The sequence below is a fragment of the Salarias fasciatus genome, chromosome 15 (genome assembly GCF_902148845.1).
Source record: "Salarias fasciatus chromosome 15, fSalaFa1.1, whole genome shotgun sequence".
NCBI lineage: Eukaryota > Metazoa > Chordata > Actinopteri > Blenniiformes > Blenniidae > Salarias > Salarias fasciatus.
In genome coordinates this window covers 22,888,780-22,897,891 of record NC_043759.1, presented here as the reverse complement: position 1 = coordinate 22,897,891, position 9,112 = coordinate 22,888,780, and positions in this window count along the sequence as shown.

The window sequence follows — 9,112 nt, the reverse complement described above, 5'->3', positions numbered from 1 at the left end:
TGGACGCTCGGGTCCGCTAGGCCAACGCAGAAATCTTGAACGCCGGACCACCGCTGCTTCGCCGGCGTTTCCCGGGCGGCGATTAAACGTTGCACAAACTTCGGTGGAGCGGTGGTAAGCGTTTTACGAGCGGACACGGGGTTGCTGGAACGGTGTCCGGCAATGAAGCAGCGATTCATGGCGGCGATGAACTTGGGTTTGGCGTCGGTATAGGGGTGTCGGAGCGGGACCAGGATTTGGCTATAAATACGGGGAGAAATGGACCAGGAGCTCATTTGGAATCGAGCTGCCGTTGAGTTCACACCTCATCTATATCGAATTTGCTCAAAGTTACAGTAAAACTGTATCACAATGGATGCTGGGAGACTTGCTGTGATTGGTGCACTAGTCCAGCAGCAGAATCAGAACCTCCTCAGATTGCTTCAGCTGCCTGCTCAGTGATGATCTTCTTGGAGGCTGCTGCCTTTCCTTCTCCAGCCTTCCTCTTCTTTTGTCCACGTCGCATGATGAACTTCAACTATCGACTTCTATTAAAAAAATCTATCAGAACTTGTAACAAAACGATCCGTTCAGTTCCGTAGTCACAAGCGGTATGCCGCTAAACCAACTTTATACCCCCGCCGAGCCAACGCCCACATGCGCAGAACGCCGCTATACCAACGCTCGCGTCACCGCTAAGCCAACAATAAAGCAACGCCGGCTTCAGCGGTGCACCGCTAAGCCAACGCCCGTGTTTTCGATTTTTTTTCCCACTTTTTACGCGGTGACGAGCGTTGTCGAAATTCGGCCCACCCCCCTACCGTTCAAGGAACGCTCCAGCAAAGTTCGGGCGGTGTGACCGGGCCTTACAGTAGCGGTGATGCATTCACTGGCATCGGTAAATATCAGCTTACCCGACGAAGAGCGTTCTGCTGCGTCTGCATGCTGCTAAATGATCTCAGCTGTTTTGCTCCAAACTGTCGATCCTTCATTTAAAAATAATTTTCTTTTAATAGCATTTGCTGTGCAGACATAATACCCGATTTGAAAGAAGGGGTAAAAAAATAAGGCAGATTGATTCAGATCGATTGAAATAACAAACACTTTCTTCCCATTGAAGCTAATGAATCAATCAATCATGAGACCGTCCCGCAGTGTTGACGGCTCAGCTAATGTGACGCAGTGTAAACATTATTATTATTATTATTATTATTATTATTATTATTATTATTATTATTGCTCCTAATCAGGAGAAGAAAGTAACACGAGTGACCAAGTAATTATTCATTTTGCACTGGTTCGATTAACCCACGGCCAACAGGTTATCACTGTGGGCCCCGATCGTATTTTTACCTGCCTTTCGAGTTGCATAATGAAATTTCTCACGTCCAAGTTTTTTTTTTTTTGTTTTTTTTTTTGATCCACCTCTGAAGTCTTGCTGTAAACCTTTGAACTGCTTTGTTTTTGGTTTTAAAGCCGTTTGAACTGACCAGATTAAATGCGGGCTGTGTGTCACGGAGTGTAAAGCCACGGGCAACGGGAGCCCGCTCTCAGCGTTCCGCCGAGATGAAAAACAGATTCGTCAGAGCGCTTCCATGTGACGATGCTGTCGTTAGTCATTATTCTCTGCAGCAGTAACCAGTTGCGTTGCCTTTATGCAGAATTGACCTTCGACATTTCATCGTCCCGGATCTCTTTCATCTTTAAATCTGGCGGCGAGGATCCATTGGCGAATTCTGCATGCTCCGTGTTCCAGCTTTGAACTCTAAATGAAGAGCAACGCCTGCCACACACCAGGACGCACGACGTCCATTAGCATCACGGGAACGCATTGCTATTGTAACATAAAGCGATGACCCAATTTCCCCGGCCGATGTTATTGATTGCCACTGGAAACTGCGCTCATCTTCGACGCCGCCTTTTTTGTTTCCTCGAGGTATTTGTTATCTGATCAGCGTAATTAGCGTGTTTCTTCTCCGAGAAACCGCAATTCATTACAGTTCACGAGTCCTTTACAATCCAATTACTATATTCTTTTCACTTGTAAAGCGGCTCTCTCCGAACGCCCGGATCTTGGCTGTAACAAGTAAGGAAATCTGTGCATGCAGAGAGTGCTAAAACCTGAGCGTGGTGATGAAGGCCATTGGAAAAGGGATAAGTGATTCAGCAGGCGGATCAATAGAGAAAGATCCATGCCTCCCAGCCGGCTCAATCAGACCCCCGGGGGGTGAGAGAAACATTAGGAGACGGAAAGATGGACAGAGAGTGGCGCGTGCACGCGCGTGCACGTGAGAGAGTGAGCGGGAGAGAGAGTGCGCTTTCAGTTAAGACCTGATTAGGCCGGCAGAGAGACGGAAAGAGGGAGAATGTGGCTCTTTTGTCTTGGCGCTTTGGCATTTCCACTGCTATGCTAATAAACCACATTGTACTGAAATGAATCATAATAAATTAAACTAAACTGAAAAGAATTGAGAAATGGAGACTAAGTGCTCGGGGGGGATTAAGGTTTATTTTCTTCATGAAGTGATCAGGAATTTAATTTCAGAAGCTATTTTGGGCCCACGTGTCAGATGCCGGCTTTGCCGGCGGAGCAATGACACGGCGCCCTTGACACAATGCGAAACTTCAACTCTGGCTCTCACTGTGGCCCATTGAAGCCCAAATTGCTCCATTTCCCTCAGAAGATGAGTCACTTTCTACAGCATTTCATCCTCCGACCATTTGATGTGTGATTGATTAAAATAGAAGCCGGTGCGGCGGCGGCGGCGGCGGCTGGGAAGCCTCATCACGCCGCAGCGCTGACGCGAACATCTCTGGCTGCCGGTGTGGATTTCAGCTTTGACCTCTGCCGAGACGTGTAAGTCAACCCCTCGGCACCCCATTGTCCTTGCATGACCGTCACACCGGCGGCCCCAAGACGGCCGGGTTTAGCCCTGACGAGCGGCCGCGCACGCCTCCCCGCGCGGCCGCGCTCACTCCGAGATGTTTTCCTTACTTGAATAATGTATCAATTTCTAGAGAAACGGCAATGTTTGCATTTCTCTCTCCCTCGCTCTCTTCCTCTCTCTCTCTCTCTCTCTCTCTCTCTGGATGGTTCTCCCTTTTCAGTCTGAAAATAGAGTGCAGAAGAAGGCTGTTGCTATGGTGATACATCCACTGGCGTTGCCCGGGACATTTTTAGCCACGCGATGCGCGGGGGGATTTAGCTCGCCTGTAACTTTCTGTAATTTCCATTCTAATTATATCACTCCTGCCCGCGCCGTGCGCCGCCGCATGGGGTGAAACAGCCGAGCGCGGCCGGGCGAGGATCCCGGCCGCTGCCCTCACGCCGCGTTGTGCCCCGCTATCGGATCATATCAGCATTCTGAGACAGGGACAGGGGGAGAGAGGGAGGGAGGCTGTGCATGCACGCTCGTCGCACCGCTGAGTGAACGAGGAACCGAGATAGAGAAGGAACTGTCAGAGCAAAAAAAAAAAAAAAAAAAAGAAAAAGCAAAAAAACGAGGTTTGTGCAGCGAGAGATCTCAGACCGGAGTCTGTTTCCGCTCGGCGGACGAATCAAACGAGAAACAAGCTGAGATTAGTTGGGAGCCCCGGCGCTGGCCGGACTTAACGTGCGCGGGCCAGCAGGGGGTCTCAGCTGACACTAATCACCAGGCCTGTCCGCTGCGCGCACACGGCAGCAATATCACAGCCTCCGATAAGACTCTGCAATCCACGCAAATCTCAACAAACTGCACACGCTTTGCATGTCACTTTCTCCACACATCGGCGTCATGAACACGCGCTGTCCGTTTTCACTGATGGAAACACATCCTGCCAAAAACAAGACCACCTCAAATGCACTTATGAAAGGCACATTTATCTCGTCCTTTCATTTAATAGCTCCCAACATGTTCAAAATAAAGTACATTTCCATTACAGAAATTGAAGTACGGCTCATAAACAGATGCACCAAAACCACTTGAAACAAATCTTCCTTTTCTTTTTATCAGCTCATCGTCCCTGTGACTGTGAGTTGCACAAAATGCTATAAAAGATGTATATTTGTGTGTGTGTATGTGAAATTAGAGGTCGTCATCAGATTAACTTGGGGGTTGTACGTAATTCACCAAAACAGAAATGAGATTTTTAAATTGTTAATTTCACTGGGAAATGTGGGTCAGACGTACCAGCAATAATTTCAGCTATAATTAGTATTTTCATCCACACGGAAGCAGCATCATTAGCTCTGGGAATAAAAAAAGACGATGCTGCATCTCAAACAACCTTGATTATATAGCTTAACGCCTGCATAATGTGTATTTTTGTCATTGTTAAAACGAGTTTTTGAAATCAACACCAATCTTATGGTGAACTTCGACGTCCTCTGAAGAAGCTGCAGGGTGCAGTCAAAGCTGCTGGAGCTGCTGCTACTGTGCACGTGCACCACTTCCTCTGCGCATGCTCAGTAGATGGACAATAACAACATGGCGGCCTCCAGAGTGGCGTGACTCCCCCCGACTTCAGGACCAAATTTGAAGCTGAAAAGGTGAAACACACGGATTCAGTTGCTCATTTGCTTTCACAAATCCCAATAAAGTACAGAAATAAATGCAGAGCCTCTGTTATCTCCACACCACACAGTAACCAACTCCTCCCACCTGTAGCCCTGCTCTGAAGAGGATGAACCACAGTATTTACCAGTGTGACAGTTTCTAATTTCATACACAGAGTGATCCAAATGGCTGTAATTTCAGCTTTTACAATGCATTAATTTACACGGTAATTAACAAATTCTTTATTTGACCTTCTTCCTGGCAGCAGTAGCTCCTTGTGTCGGGTTCTGGCCATCTGACTCTCTTTAAATGGTCAAATTCCTGAAGATTAGTCCAGACTTCCCCGCTTTAACCCCCCTGATCCTCCCAAGTTATATTTGCAAATGTTTACATATCGACCAACTTTGCTAATGTTTGACCGGCATCCTCAAATCGACCTTCTCTATAGGTTAACCATAACCCACACTCACATGCTCGCTTGTTTGCTGTTCTTTCTCCCAATTTCCTTTGACTTTGCCCCTACAACAGCCCAAATACGGGTCCGACGTGGCGTGCAGAGAGCAAGTTAGGACTTAATCGGCTGCCGCTTTGAAGAATAACAAAAAAATCTGACTTGTGTTTGCAGGCGGCTTACTTTAGGTATTTGGAAAGCAGCACCAACCAACTGTGTAATAAGACTTTTGTTCCAAGATTAGAGACTGTGCCCACCATTAGGGAAAAAAATAGACACCTACTCTGAAAGGACTGAGCGAAAAAGTTTCTGAAACACTCGTCAAAGTCAGGAAAATGTTCATGGAGGAGTTGCAGAAAGTGTATTTGATGTAAAGGATGCACCAGTACTACTGTTGTAAAGGATCACCTTTCGCTATTTGGTTACCACTCAAAAGAGAAAAGTGAATTTTTATTAAGAACAAGGCATTAATTGAACATTTTATGTTGTTTGAGGTCAAGGCACTGCAAGAGAGAACATTGTTTTTGATGCATTTTTCAAAATAAACCAATCCCAGTCATGAATAGGCACCCCGACATGCTAAAATAATCACCGAGGTGAACCGAGAATCATGGGAGATTGATGACATCATTCAAAAATGGCCACACGTAAACATTTTGGATGAATAACTGGGATTTAGACACTGTTCGTCCAGATATATTATTTTAGGTGAGCAACGGCAGCCTAGCTTGTCCAGGGGGACATTTTACTTGTTAAAATAAATTTTGAGCACAGTGTGTCACTACGGATGGCCTACCGTTCACATTTGAACCGATGTGGCACCAATGTCCGGTGCCGACACTCAACGGTACCAATTTTTGATACTTCTGTGTGTTTTTGTGTGGTAATAAATGTTTATTTGTTGTGGCTAACTGATGCTAGCATGTTAACTGTGCTGAATGCAAGATCTGAAGCTGTAGAAAGCACTATACTCCTCAGTCTAGAGAAAAGTCTTGCGCAGCTTTCTAAGATTAGACGTATTCACACCACAGTGAGCGTCATCTGCATCATATTTTTAAGAGTGGAGCCCTGCTTTCGAGCGCTTTCTGTCAGCGATGGTGTTGACTGGACGCTCGGCTCCTGACGTTATTACGCTCTTGAGCGTGCAGTGCAATCTTTAGCATGCAGCATGGAGCCCGGCTGGACGTAAAATCCTCCTGGGTCCACTGAGAAGTTGAAGTAATAAGCGACATCAGACGAACTCTGCTGGTCTAAATGTGTCTGCGGATGAAGTTGACAGTGTTCCTCCTCCTTCTCCAGATATTTTGGCAGATCATAGTTTTCTTGCTATTGTCATTCTCATCAATATCAAATTATCTCCAAACTGTGGACATCCTGTCTTGCCTACATGCGGTTGACGTTGATGGTGGATTTCGTCACATGATACTCGTTTGGTTGTACCGGGAATCTTTCAGGATACGAGCACTCGATGCAATCGATGACTGGTATCGGCGCATCCCTAACTTACAGCTGTTTATTTTGACTTGTCATTCAATTACTGTCAGCTAACATCCTTCCTTTGACCAACATGGTGAAGGAGAAGAAGACACCATGATTTATTTGGGGAAGTATTTACCAAAGTAAGGATTTTTTCTTTCTTTTTTTTATAAAAAACTGCGTTTCCTTTAAATAATTCATAGACATCAAAGGCCTTCCTCATTGAACCTCATGAATAAACCAAAACCTCGGTCAGGCTCGGCGATCCGCAGCACAAGTTCACAACAGGGGAAAACCTGGGGAAAATGTAGGAGGATATTAGAATAAAAGCGGTAGACAAAGGGTGGAGAGGAGCAGCAGCACAGTAAATAGGACATGTCAGATCTCAGCGGTTCTCACGGCGCTCGACACATCAACTTGTTTAGGCTGTTTAAGACGGCAGGAAAGTTCTAATGAAGCAAGTTTAAATGAAAAGCGCGTCCTGCTACATAAATAGAAAGCCGACGCTGGAGCCCATTAGCGGGTAAATAGATGGAGGAAAAAAATTTATAAAAAGCAGGAGACGGCGAGAGCTCAAGTCGTTGCCCCGAACAGAAGCACATGTGGAGGAATGAAGGGTCTGACTGATCGCCGTTCCCTTGTTGACCACGACATCTTGTATTTCCCAGTGTCATTTTACGCTCCATTAGGGCTGCTGGTGTTCATTAAAGATGACTGCCCTTCAGCAGATGTGGCAGCACAAACTAATTACAACTTTTAGCAGCCGACGCCCCCAACCCTCATTCACTGTCAGGGCTCTGGGAAGCTGGAGTCGCAGGAAAGGCTTTTTGGAGAATGCATCCGGTAAAAACCTCCATCGTGACTCTTTGTTTTTCAGTTCAGCACGTCGGTGCAGGGAACACACCACCCTTCATCACATCATCCTGCAGGTAAGAGGTCCTCTTCTTAATTATTTATTAGTAATTGCTTCAAAGATACAAGTCAGTGCAGATTTTCTTCTGTAGACAATGATCCATTATCTGATTTCCTGCATTATGTCTGCTCCTCGGGGATTCTCATTTATCCAGTTGGGATGAAAACAGTTATTGGAGACTGAACTGCTTGTGTTGCTCTTCCTGTAAATTGTTAATTTTATGTTTGAGGGAGTCTTTTATGCTTCGGGTTGTTAGCTAAAGCACTTTTATTTTTCCCTATGATATTCGGAATCTACTCCAGAGCAGACATATCTTATGTTTTATCACCTGGACTGAAACTTTTGTTGCATTTCTGCTTTTTTTTTTTTTTTTTTTGCACGGCAGTGTTGCTCGGCCTGCTACCAGCTGTGTTTTGGTGATGGGTTCAAGGGGCCGGACTGAAGCTCAGTTCAGTAAAACAACCTTTTTTTTTGTGTAACTTGAGGGATGCTGAGCAGGTCTCTCTTTAACCTTAATTTTGGTGATTAAATCCAAAAAACAACTGAAACTTTGCACCTATGGCTACGATACATATGTTGTTCAAACTATTGGCTGGCTGACAAAGATCTATCAAGATTCCTGACTGATCAGCATGAATACACAAGTATACAGACCTATAAGGGGAGAAAATGCAATGTTCTAATATTCGTTAATTGATTAATGGTGGAGCTCATGGACTAACAATCTTAAGTGAATGTTTGGGCAGAGATTTTTAAGATCTGAAGAGTTTTTGTCTGTTTTTCTTCCGCCGACCTTTCCGGGATGTACTGTGCCTTTGCCGTAGGCGGGATCTCCTCCAGCCCTTCCACAATCCCAAATTGGATCAAGCACTTGAGAAGATGGGATTCCCTTCTCAGCATCGAGGCCAATAACAACCTGAATCGACACGGGGACGACGGCAACTGGGAAAGATGATCTGTTTGTATTTCTATCAATACGTTTTATACACAACAAATATAAGAGAAAGAAAACAGCTTCAAAGACAAAAAAACGGACCAGAAATGGAGACTTGACCATGGAGAAATGAAACGTGATGTCTGTGAAGGGGGGGAGAACTGGGGGCTGAAAGTGAACCAGATACAACTGATGATGAAGCAGATTCAGAGCAACAACACATCCCATCCCCGGGACCGGCCTCACTTAGGAGAAATGTCGAACCAGCAGAAACAGGTGCTGCAAATGTTCTTCAAAGGGCAGCTAATACATTTCCAAGCTCTTTTTTTACCATTTATTTGTGATTTCAGTTTCACCATCCTCGAAAAAAAAAAAAAAAAACCCCAGTAAAACCTTGTTTGGTGCATGAATCCAGGTAAAACTGATTGATGACGCTGTGTTGGTCTTTTTAACAAATGCCTTCTCCAGATCTGATGTTCTTTATGACCTCTGGCGCTGACACTGGATCCACGCTCCGTATTCTGTTGCTCACAAGGACAGAACCAGTGTCCCGTGTGGGTCGTCACTACATGAACCCTCCAGCCGCCTCCATCTTTCTGTCGTTTATCCCCGAACACGCTTTCCTGCCGGTACGTTCGACCCAATTTCCCCGGCGGGTGCAAAAGATAGTTACCATGCGTCAGCGTGCGCAAACAAGCCCTGTGCACCTTTAAATCCTCCTCTATTCATGTCGGGAATGAATGACCTTTTTTGCACGCTGGTTTATCACTCTGGGCAGACGAACACGCGGCAGTGGTGGAGTCAGACGGCCCGCTTCTGCT